Here is a 13,423-nt window from a genome sequence, read left to right as displayed (position 1 = left end):
CTGCTTTGTTAGAGTGTTCAAAATGGCGGATCCATTTTGCCGCAGTGTTCCAGTGGCGGGAAGCCACATCATGGGTGTCTTTGTTCTAGTGTGCAGCATGGCGGTGGAAATATTCTGTTACATAGTAAAAGATGGCGGCTTAAGTACTTGCCGCAGTCTAAAACATGGCGGGCCTTTGTCTTTGCCGTGTGCATTTCCTGACAGGTTTTGCTGCAGGGACAATATGGCTGACCTTGTCATGTGGATATCATGGCAGTTTGTCACGTGGACGTCATGGCAGGGGTGAGCGACCGTTACATTCTTGGCGGGCTTTGCACCAGGAGGGCCTGCCGCATTGTTAAAGATGGCGGGCTTTGCCGCGAAAAAGTGAAAGGAGGGATTGGCAGTGTTGGATTGCCGCATGACCCACCCAATCAGAAAGGATGGTGGAATTGGTCGCAGCCAGTTAGTGGAGGATGGAATTAGACCGAGTTAGCATAGCACCTTGCTACCGTCTCTATTCAGCCAGTCAGGACGGGCCACGTTTGTACTACTCCCAGTGGGTGGTACCAAGGTCTTTCCAAGGACATTTGGCCTTTCCACCTCCCTCCCCTTTCACTTGCTCCCTCCCCTCCAGCATTGCCACTTGCAGTGCTGGATATTAGGTTGTGCGGGCTGAACCTCACGCCATTCCTCTGCATTGGTGCCGTGGCCTAAGGCTAGTGTACTACCCGCCCCCGCCAACCCCGCCTCTGCTCTTCTGCACTTTGGCCAGGGGCAGTGCTCCATGCCTGCCAAGTGTGAAAATGGCGGTGAGTCGTGGCAAGTACCAGAATGGATCGCAGATGATCGTTGGCCAACAGGTGGCAGAAGAGGAATCCCTGCCTTCCTCAAGAGGAACACCTACCCCGTGGCTAATGCTGGGGTCGGATTTTGATTTCTATTTGTTTCTTGGATGTCAGTCATACATAGTTTGATTATGTGGTTTGTTAGTGTTTGATTTAAGCCTTAAGGGACTACTATGGAAATGTATTTAGGGGCTTTATTTGTAGACTTCATTTCAGTTACATTTAATTGGTTTTCATGTTTGGGTTCCTTTAAAATTCCTTAAAGTTTTCAGTTTCTTTTTCTACAAATTGCTTAAACTTTTTTTGTCTTTAGATATTCAAAGTAAAATAATAAGCCATTTTAAATTTTTTACTATTTTTTACTTTGGGGTTGACTTAATAAACTACTTCCCTTTGGATTTTTGAAGAGTCTTACAGCACAGAAGTAGTTAATTAAAAATTTAACGTTATGACTGAATGTAAAAAGGAATATTTGAAGGTCCACTCCAGTCCAGGCCTTGCTTTGTTCCCACCCTTAATGCTGCACTAATTGACTAATGACCCACCTATCTGCAGGAAACTTGAATTGCTGTGGACTTGCTTATTCTATTCGAACTTATTATATTGAAGTATTATTGCTCATAATTTCAAGTTTCTGTGGTTTCTTGCCTCCACAGCCTCTAGCTCCACCCCAGCCCTGTTCCCAGCAACCCCCTTTCTGGCCCCAGCCCCGGCCCTAGCCCCAGCCCCGGCCCCAGCTCTGGCCCCAGTCCCGGCCCCAGCCCCGGCCCCAGCCCCAGCCCCGGCCCCAGCCCCGGCCCCGGCCCCTGGCCCTGCCCCGGCCCCTGGCCCTACCCCTGCCCCAGCCCCTGTCCCAGCCCCAGCCCCAGCCCCAGCCCCAGCCCCAGCCCCAGCCCAGCCTCAGTCCTGTTTCTCCCTAAAGCCCGTGAAATTTGCATTGATTCAGTGCTAAAAATAAGTTGTCCATTGCTCACGCAGTAGACTGGGATACCCTGTCTGCCTCTAGCATTGCTGATCTTGAATGCTGACTACCCGAGTCACCATTTTCAATTAATGTACAGAATCCCTTTTGTCCATTGTCCCATGTTAGAACAAAGAATCCACACACCCTTTGCATTAATGTTAGGAAATGTTAATTAATTGAGAGCTTTCATAAGTCTAGTTACTCATAATCTTCTCAATCCCCTGTCCTTAAGGAAGGAGAAACCATTCCTCTGTCATTGCTGCAGTAGTCACAATCCCAGTTTTCTGGACAGTGCATATATACTGTGCTGACCACCTAAACTCTTTGCACTGAGTGAAATTCTAATTGTTCATAATCCTGCCCATTGGATTAGATCCCAGTCAAAAACCCTTTTGCATTCAGCAGGGGGCACAGAAAACCCAGATTTTTTGTTCCACAGTTAATGTGCTCAGTCCCAATTGTCATAGTCTTGTCCATTAAACAAAGGCATCCTACCAATTTTGCCCTGCTTTTCGGGAGTCCTGCTGTTCTTGAACAATTAAAGTACCAAACTGTACATTGTCTTCCCCATTAATCAATGACCCTCCATCCCATTCGCATTGCTATTAGGCCGTGCTGACTACCTGAGACCATCTTCCTTGAATTATTAATGAGAAGAATCCCAATTGCTCATTACACAAGTCCTTTGCAACTTTTTTGCACTACAGCAGAAGTGCTCATCCTCAAAGTCCTTTACTTTGGAATATTAATGGATACAATCACTGTTAGTCATGGTCCTGCCTAACAGGTAAGACCCACCCATGCTCTTCATTGCTCCTAGGCAGTTCGGACTACCTGTCACTTTGCATTAATATGTAAAATCCTCATTTCCCATGGTCCCACCCATTAGTCTAGGATATCCCTTACCTCTGTGCCATTTCTTCTGAGGAGTTCTGATTACCCAAAGTCCCTTCTCTTATTAAACAATTGATGTGCATAATTGCATATATCTATGGTCCCATGCAATAAAAAATGAAATCCCACACTCAGTGGAATACTGCTAGGTCGTGCAGATTATTCAAGAACTCAGCTTTTGGACAGTTAATTTGCACAGTTGCAGTTGTCCAGAGTCCTGTCCATTTTAATGGGCCACTGTATCCCATTTGCATGCTATATGGGTCAAACTCTCAAGGAACCTTCTCTTGAATTGATAATGTCCATAGTTGCATTTGTCAATGTCCTGTGAATTAGTCACACCCACCCGCTTTGTATTCCAGCAGAGGACCCTTACTACTTGAGAACTCTGCACTAGGACATTTAATGTGCACAAACCTAATTGATTACACCTGAGCCTTTTGTATCAGGAACCCTGCATCATCTTTACTTCTGAAAGGTGCTAATTATCTAAGGCCATTTCCTGACACTGTTCATGTGCAAAATTGCAGTCCCAATGACTCCTTTCTTTAAATTAGAATCCCATCCCCAACTAACTGCCTTTGCATTACAGCAGAGGATACCTCGGGCAGTTAATGGGCTTGATTGCAGCTACAGACCTCTCTGTTAGTCTAGCACCTATTCCCCTCCTAGATGATTTGCATTACTACAGGCAGTACAAGGGACTGATAATGGACTTATACAGCTATAGTCCCTTACGTTAACCTAGGAACCCATCCCCACCTAACTCCCTTTGAGTGAGGAGGGTACTGCGGAGGGTACTTGGAACTGTTAATGAGCTTTATTGCAGCTACAGTTCCTTTCGTCACTCTAGAATCCATTTCCTTCCTACTCGATTTGCATTACCACAAAGGGCACAAGGGACTGTTAATGTGCTTAAGTGGAGCTATAGTCCCTTATGTTAACCTAGGAACCCATCCCCCCCAACTCCCTTTGCATTAATGCAGAGCCTACATGGACTTGTTAATGGGCTTAATTGTACTGCTGTCCCTTCTGTTACTCTAGAATCCCATCCCTCCTACTCAATTTGCGTTACCGCAGAATGTATGAGAGACTGTTACTGTGCTTAAATGCATCTATAGTCTCTTATGTTTACCTATGATCCCATTCCTGTCTAACTCCCTTTGCATGACTGCAGAGGGTACTTGGGACTGTTAAAAGGCTCAATTAGAGCTACAGTCCCTTCTGTTAGTAGAGTCCCATGCCCTCCTACTCTATTTGCATTACCGAAAGGGGGACAATGGACTGTTAATGGGCTTTATTGCAGATACAGTCCCTTCTGTTAATCTAGAATCAGTTTCCTTCTTATTGGATTTGCATTACCACAGAGGGTACAGGGACTGTTAATGTGCTTAAATGCAGCTGCAGTCCCTTATGTTAACCTAGGATCCCATCCCCAACTATCTCCCTTTTCATTACTGCAGAGCCTACATAGAACTTGCTAATGGGCTTAATTGTGCTACTGTCCCTTATCTTAGCCTAGGATCCCATCCCCTCCTAATTCCCTTTAGATTACCAAAGAGGACACAAGGGACTGTTAATGTGCTTTTAAATGCACGTACAATCCCACCCCCTTTTTTAACCTAGGACTCCATTCCCACCTCACTCTCTTTTCATGACTACAGAGGGTACTTGGGACTGTTAATGGGCTTTACTGCAGCTACAGTCCCTTCTGTTAATCTAGAATCAGTTTCCTTCTTACTGGATTTGCATTCCCACATAGGGTAACTGGGACTGTTAATGTGCTTAAATGAAGCTGTAGTCCCTTATGTTAACCTAGGATCCCATTCCCACCTAACTCCCTTTTCATTACTGCAGAGCCCACATGGACTTGTTAATGGGCTTAATGGCACTGCTGTCCCTTCTGTTAATCTAGGAGTCCATCCCACCTACTCAATTTGCATTATCCCAGAGTGTACAAGAGACTGTTACTGTGCTTAAATGCATCTGTAGTCTCTTATGTTTACCTATGATCCCATTCCCACCTAACTCCCTTGCACTACCACAGAGGGTACAAGGGACTGTTACTGTGCTTAAAAGCAGCTACAGTCCCTTATGTTTATCTAGGACCCTATTCCCGCCTGACTCCCTTTTAATGACTGCAGAGGGTACTTGGGACTCTTAATGGGCTTTACTGCAGCTACAGTCCCTTCTGTTAATCTAGAATCAGTTTCCTTCTTACTGGATTTGCATTACCACATAGGGTAACTGGGACTGTTAATGTGCTTAAATGAAGCTGTAGTCCCTTATGTTAACCTAGGATCCCTTTCCCACCTAACTCCTTTTTCATTAATGCAGAGCCTATATGGGACTTGTTAATGGGCTTGATTGCACTGCTGTCCCTCCTATTAGTCTAGGAGCCCATCCCTCTTACTTGATTTGCATTACCCCAGACTGTAGAGAGTGTTAACATCCTTAAATGCATCTACAGTCTCTCATGTTTACCTATGATCCCATTCCCATTTAAAGCTCTTTGAATGACTGCAGAGGGTACTTGGGACTGTTAATGGGCTTTATTGCAGCTACAGTCCCTTCTGTTAGTCTAGATTCCCATTCACTCCTACACGATTTACATTAACACAGAAGGTACAAAGGACTGCTAATGTGCTTAAATAGAACTACAGTCCTTTATGTTAATCTAGGATCCCATTGCCACCTAACTCCCTTTTCATTACTGCAGAGCCCACATGGACTTGTTAATGGGCTTAATGGCACTGCTGTCCCTTCTGTTAATCTAGGAGTCCATCCCACCTACTCAATTTGCATTATCCCAGAGTGTACAAGAGACTGTTACTGTGCTTAAATGCATCTGTAGTCTCTTATGTTTACCTATGATCCCATTCCCACCTAACTCCCTTGCACTACCACAGAGGGTACAAGGGACTGTTACTGTGCTTAAAAGCAGCTACAGTCCCTTATGTTTATCTAGGACCCTATTCCCGCCTGACTCCCTTTTAATGACTGCAGAGGGTACTTGGGACTCTTAATGGGCTTTACTGCAGCTACAGTCCCTTCTGTTAATCTAACATCAGTTTCCTTCTTACTGGATTTGCATTACCACATAGGGTAACTGGGACTGTTAATGTGCTTAAATGAAGCTGTAGTCCCTTATGTTAACCTAGGATCCCATTCCCACCTAACTCCCTTTTCATTAATGCAGAGCCTATATGGGACTTGTTAATGGGCTTGATTGCACTGCTGTCCCTCCTATTAGTCTAGGAGCCCATCCCTCTTACTTGATTTGCATTACCCCAGAGTGTAGAGACTGTTAACATCCTTAAATGCATCTACAGTCTCTCATGTTTACCTATGATCCCATTCCCATTTAAAGCTCTTTGAATGACTGCAGAGGGTACTTGGGACTGTTAATGGGCTTTATTGCAGCTACAGTCCCTTCTGTTAGTCTAGATTCCCATTCACTCCTACACGATTTACATTAACACAGAAGGTACAAAGGACTGCTAATGTGCTTAAATAGAACTACAGTCCTTTATGTTAATCTAGGATCCCATTGCCACCTAACTCCCTTTTCATTACTGCAGAGCCCACATGGACTTGTTAATGGGCTTAATGGCACTGCTGTCCCTTCTGTTAATCTAGGAGTCCATCCCACCTACTCAATTTGCATTATCCCAGAGTGTACAAGAGACTGTTACTGTGCTTAAATGCATCTGTAGTCTCTTATGTTTACCTATGATCCCATTCCCACCTAACTCCCTTGCACTACCACAGAGGGTACAAGGGACTGTTACTGTGCTTAAAAGCAGCTACAGTCCCTTATGTTTATCTAGGACCCTATTCCCGCCTGACTCCCTTTTAATGACTGCAGAGGGTACTTGGGACTCTTAATGGGCTTTACTGCAGCTACAGTCCCTTCTGTTAATCTAGAATCAGTTTCCTTCTTACTGGATTTGCATTACCACATAGGGTAACTGGGACTGTTAATGTGCTTAATGGAGCTGTAGTCCCTTATGTTAACCTAGGATCCCATTCCCACCTAACTCCCTTTTCATTAATGCAGAGCCTATATGGGACTTGTTAATGGGCTTAATTTCACTGCTGTCCCTCCTATTAGTCTAGGAGCCCATCCCTCTTACTTGATTTGCATTACCCCAGAGTGTAGAGACTGTTAACATCCTTAAATACATCTATAGTCTCTCATGTTTACCTATGATCCCATTTCCATTTAAAGCTCTTTGAATGACTGCAGAGGGTACTTGGGACTGTTAATGGGCTTTATTGCAGCTACAGTCCCTTCTGTTAGTCTAGATTCCCATTCACTCCTACACGATTTACATTAACACAGAAGGTACAAAGGACTGCTAATGTGCTTAAATAGAGCTACAGTCCTTTATGTTAATCTAGGATCCCATTGCCACCTAACTCCCTTTTCATTACTGCAGAGCCCACATGGACTTGTTAATGGGCTTAATGGCACTGCTGTCCCTTCTGTTAATCTAGGAGTCCATCCCACCTACTCAATTTGCATTATCCCAGAGTGTACAAGAGACTGTTACTGTGCTTAAATGCATCTGTAGTCTCTTATGTTTACCTATGATCCCATTCCCACCTAACTCCCTTGCACTACCACAGAGGGTACAAGGGACTGTTACTGTGCTTAAAAGCAGCTACAGTCCCTTATGTTTATCTAGGACCCTATTCCCGCCTGACTCCCTTTTAATGACTGCAGAGGGTACTTGGGACTCTTAATGGGCTTTACTGCAGCTACAGTCCCTTCTGTTAATCTAGAATCAGTTTCCTTCTTACTGGATTTGCATTACCACATAGGGTAACTGGGACTGTTAATGTGCTTAAATGAAGCTGTAGTCCCTTATGTTAACCTAGGATCCCTTTCCCACCTAACTCCCTTTTCATTAATGCAGAGCCTATATGGGACTTGTTAATGGGCTTGATTGCACTGCTGTCCCTCCTATTAGTCTAGGAGCCCATCCCTCTTACTTGATTTGCATTACCCCAGAGTGTAGAGAGTGTTAACATCCTTAAATGCATCTACAGTCTCTCATGTTTACCTATGATCCCATTCCCATTTAAAGCTCTTTGAATGACTGCAGAGGGTACTTGGGGGAGTTAATGGGCTCAATTAGAGCCATAATCCCTTCTGTTATTTGAGATTCCCATGCCCTCCTACTCCATTTGCATTACCAAAGGGGATACAAGGGAACGTTAATGTGCTTAAATGCAATTACCTAGGATCCCATCCCCACCTAACTCCCTTTTCGTGATTGCAGAGAGTACTTGGGACTGTTAATGGCCTTTGTTGCAGGTACAGTCCCTTCTGTTAGTCTAGAATCTGTTCCATCCTACTCCATTTGCATTAACACAGAGAGTACAGGGACTGCTAATGTACTTAAATAGAGCTACAGTCCTTTATGTTAATCTAGGATCCCATTGCCACCTACCTCCCTTTTCATTACTGCAGAGCCCACATGGACTTGTTAATGGGCTTAATGGCACTGCTGTCCTTTCTGTTCATCTAGAATCCCATCCCTCCTACTCAGTTTGCATTACCCCAGAGTATACGAGAGACTGTTACTGTGCTTAAATGCATCTACAGTCTCTTATGTTTACCTATGATCCCATTCCCACCTAACTCCCTTGCACTACCACAGAGGTTTCAAGGGATTGTTACTGTGCTTAAAAGCAGCTACAGTCCCTTATGTTTATCTAGGACCCTATTCCCACCTAACTCCCTTTTAATGACTGCAGAAGGCACTTGGGACTTTTAATGGGCTTAAATGCAGCTACAGTCCCCTGTCTTAACCTAGAATCCCATCCCTAATTATCTCCCGTCCATTACTGCAGAGCCTACATAGGACTTGTTAATGGCCTTAGTTGCACTACTGTCCCTTCCGTTAGTCTAGGATCCCATCCCTACCTAATTCCTTTTAGGTTACCAAAGAGGATACAAGGGACTGTTAATATGCTTAAATGTAGAAACAGTTGCTTTTTTTAGGTAGGATCCTATTCTCACCTAACTCCCTTTGCATTACCACAGAGGGTACAAGGGACTGTTAGTGTGCTTAAAAGCAGCTACAGTCACTTATATTAACCTAGGATCCCATCCCCAACTATCTCCTTCTTCATTACTGCAGAGCCTACATAGAACTTGCTAATGGGCTTAATTTACTACTGTCCCTTATCTTAGCCTAGGATCCCATTAGAGCTAATTACCTTCTAATTCCCTTTAGATTACCAAAGAGGACACCAGGGACTGTTAATGTGCTTTTAAATGCAAGTAAAATACCTTCCCCTCCCCCTCCCCGCTTTTAACCTAGGATTCCATTCCCACCTCACTCTCTTTTCATGACTGCAGAGGGTACTTGGGACTGTTAATGGGCTCAATTAGAGCTACAGCCCCTTCAGTTAGTCCAGATTCCCATGCCCTCCTACTCAATCTGCATTACCAAAGGGAGTACAATGGATTGTTTATGTGCTTAAATGGAGCTACAGTCCCTTATGTAACCTAAGATTCCGTTTCCACCTAACTCCCTTTCCTGACTGCAGAGGGTACTTGGGACTGTTAACGAGCTTACTGCAGCTGCATTCCCTTCTGTTAGTGTACATTCCCATCCTCTCTTACACGGTTTGCATTACCACAAACTGTATAACTATTAATGTGCTTAAATGCAACTACAGTCCCTTATGTTAACCTAGGATCCCATTCCCACCTAACTCCCTTTTCATTAATGCAGAGCCTACATGGGACTTGTTAATGGGCTTAATTGCACTGCCCTCCCTTCTATTAGCCTAGATTCCCAGGCTGTCCTCGATTTGCATTACCAAAGGGGGTATAATGGACTGTTAATGTGCTTAAATGCAGCTACAGTCCCTTTTTTTTTTTTTTTTTTTACCTAGGAACCCATTCCTACCTAACTCCCTTTTCATGACTGCAGAGGGTACTTGGGACTGTTAATGGGCTTTATTACAGCTACAGTCCCTTCTGTTAGTCTAGATTCCCATCCACTCCTACACAACTTGTATTACCACAGACTGTACAAGGGACTGTTAATGGGCTTAAATACAGCTACAGTCCCTTATGTTAACCTAGGGTCCCATCTCCAACTAACTCCTTTTGCATGACTGCAGAGGGTACTTGGGACTGTTAATGGGCTTAATCACAACTACAGTCCCTTCTCTTAGTCTAGATTCCCATCCCCTCCTACAGATTTACATTACCACAGAGGATACAAGGGACTGTTAATGTGCTTAAATGCAGGTATAGTCCCCTTTATTTTTTCACCTAGGATCCCATTCCCAACTAACCTCCTTTGCATTACCACTGACTGTACAAGGGACTGTTAACGTGCTTAAATGCAATTATAGTCCCTTATGGTAATCTTGGATCCCACCCCCAACTAACTCCCTTTGTATGACTGCAGAGAATACTTGGGACTTTAAATGCGATTGATTGCAGCTACAGTCCTTTCTGTTAGTCTAGGATCCGTTCCCTTCCTTCCTGATTTGCATTACCAGAGAGGGTAGAAGGGATGGTTAATGTACTTAAATGGATCTACAGTCCCTTATGATAACCAGGATCCCATTTCCACCTAACTCCCTTTGCATTACCACAGAGGCTACAAAGTACTGTTGAAGTGCTTAAATGCAGCTACAGTCCCTTATGTTAACCTAGGATCTTGTTCCCACCTAACTCCCTTTGCATGACTGCAGAGGGTATTTGGGACTATTAATGGGCTTTACTGAAGCCACAGTCCCTTTTCTTAGTCTAGGATCCCATCCCCTCCTACAGGATTTACATTACCACGGAGGGTACAAGGGACTGTTATGGTGCTTAAGTGCAGGTAGAGTTCAAGGATCCCATTTCCACCTGCCTCCATTTGCATTACCAAAGAGGCTACCAGGGACTGCTAATGTGTTTAAATGCAGGTACAGTGCCTTGAGTTAACCCCGAAATCCCGCCTAACTCCCTTTTCATGACTGCAGATGGTAATTGGGACTGTTAACAAGCTTTAATGCAGCTACGGTTTCTCTCTTAGTCTAGAATCCCATTCCCTCCTACTTGATTTACATTACCACAGAGTGTACAAGGGACTTTTAATGTGCTTAAATGGCACTACAGTCCCTTATGTTACCTATGATCCCATTCCCACCTAACTCCCTTTGCATAACTGCAGAGGGTACTTGGGACTGTTAATGCGTTTACCTGCCTATACAGTTTCATCTGTTGGTCTAGATTCCCATGCCCTCCTACTCAATTTGCATTATAAAAGAGGGTACAAAGGACTGTTAATGTGCTTAAATGCAGTTACAGTCCCTTTGTAAGGTGGGATCCCATTCCCACGTAACTCCCTTTGCATCATCCCAGAGGCTACAAGGGACTTTCAATGTGCTTAAATGCAGGTACAGTCCCTTATGTTAACCTTGAAGTACGTTCCCACCTAACTCCCTTTTCATCACTGCAAAGGGTACTTGGGACCGTTAATGGGCTTCACTGAAGCTGCTGTCCCTTCTGTTGGTCTAGATTCCCTTTCCCTCCTTGAGTTGCATTACCACAGTGTACAATGGACTGTTACTGTGCTTGAATGCAGGTACAGTCCTTTTTTTTTTAACCTAGGATCCCATTCCCACCTAACTCCCTTGCATTTCTGCAGAGGGCACTTGGGACTACTTTAATTGGACTCCTGTCCGTTCTGTTAGTCTGGGATCCCATCCCCTCCTACTTGATTTGCGTTTCCACAGAGGCTACAAGGGACTGTTAATGTGCTTATTAAATGCAGGTACAATCCCTTATGTTAATCTAGGATCCCATTCCCACCTATCTCCTTTTGCATGACTGCAGAGGTATATGAGACCTTTAAAGTGGTTAGTGACAGCTGTAGTCCCATCTATTAAGTGTACTTTCTCAAGCACTCCAATTCCCTTACGTAACTTGGGAACATATTTGGGACTGTCACTGTGCTCGTTTTTAGCTGTGGTCCCTTCTGTAATTCTAGGATCTCATCCCTTTCTACTCATTTGTATTACTTGTTGGTATTGGGACAGAAAGGTGCTTAAATGCAGCTGTAATCCGTTTTGTTAATCTAGGATTCCATGCCCTCTAACTCCCTTAACATTGCCTAGGAGTGTATTTGGGACTGTTGAAGTGCTTAATTGCATCTGTGGTCCCTTCTTTCTGTTAGTCTCACTTCCCATGCCCTCTTACTCTCTTTGCATTACAGCAGAGGGCACTTGGGACTATTAAAGTGTTTAATTGCAGCTGTGGTCCCTTCTCTTAGTCTGGGGTCCATGCCCCCCAGCTTTGTTTGCATTACCACAGAAGGTACTTGGAACTGTGAATGTGTTTAAATGCAGATGTGGTCCCTTTTGTTAGTTTTGGATCCCATGACTCCCTTTACATTACCTGGGAGGGCATTTGGGACTGTCATGATGGTAATTGCACCTGTGTTCCCTTCTGTTGGTCTAGGATCCCGTTACCTCCTACTCCCTTTGCATTACATGGGAGCGTTTTTGGGACTCTTAAGATGCTTAACTGCAACTATAGTCCTTTCTGTTAGTCTAGTTTCCAGTCCCTTTCTACTCTCTTTGCATTACCACAGAGGGTACTTGGGACTGTTGTGGTGCATCCCATCCTCTCACACCCTGTCAGCATTACAGCATAGGGTCCTGAACACCAAGGCCCCTTCTTTTCACTGTTAATGCACAATTGCATTTGTCCTTCTTCCTCTGCAGTATATAAAGACCTCACTAATTTCCCTTTTATTCAGCGGTGGATGCCCTTTACTCAAGACCTTTGTACTAGAATAAAGTGAACCATGGTAATTGACCACAAATATATCTTTCACTTAAGTCCCTTGTACTCTCTTTGTTTTATAAGAAGATGTATTAATTACCTCCGTTACTTTTTCTGGGAGTATTTACATGCAAAATTCCAGTGTTCAAGGCCCCTCTCTTTAAACTAATATCCCTCCCTTTCTGTATTATATCAGGGGATGTTAGTGACTCAGAGTCCTTCTCTTGGGACTCATTGTGCATGTGCCCTCGTGACAAGCTAATATCTTGAGTTCTTAGTATTATAGGAGGGACTACTGACTAGTTTCTCTTTTGGACAGTTAATGTGCAAAATTACACTAGGATCCCATCCCATTTCACCTCCTTTGCATCAGGGGTCCTGATCAACTGTGGCTGCTTCTCCTCTAGAGTTTAAATGTGCATAATTTCAGTAACCCATGCTCCCTTATGTTAGATTAGAATCCCATTTCCTTGCCCCATTTACATTACTGCAGGGGCTTCTGACTAGCCAAGATTCGTTTTCTTGGACTGTTAATGTGTATACTTACATTTGCTCCTGTACCTGTACACCAGGTAAGGACCCTCCCCATTCTATTTATATTCCAGCAGGAGGTGCCTACTACTCAAGATCTTACACACTACTGCAGTTAATGTGCACAATCTTAGTTGTCTTGTACACATTCTCAGTTGTCCACAACTCTGCTTTTTAGATCAGGACTCCACTTATTGAAGCACAGGTTACTTACTACCTTAAAGCCCTTGTTTTGGGACTGTGACTATGTGTAATTACAATTGTCCACGGTCCTTTGAGTTAACTTGTGTCCCTGACTCTTTTCACATTCTCTTTGCTTTACTGCATGGGGTACTGTCCACTTAAGGCCCCTTTCTCAAATACGTGTAATGGCAATTACATTAGGATCCTTCCCCTTCA

Source organism: Balaenoptera physalus (assembly GCF_965194825.1).
Source record: "Balaenoptera physalus genome assembly, chromosome: X".
NCBI lineage: Eukaryota > Metazoa > Chordata > Mammalia > Artiodactyla > Balaenopteridae > Balaenoptera > Balaenoptera physalus.
This window is presented reverse-complemented; position numbering follows the sequence as displayed.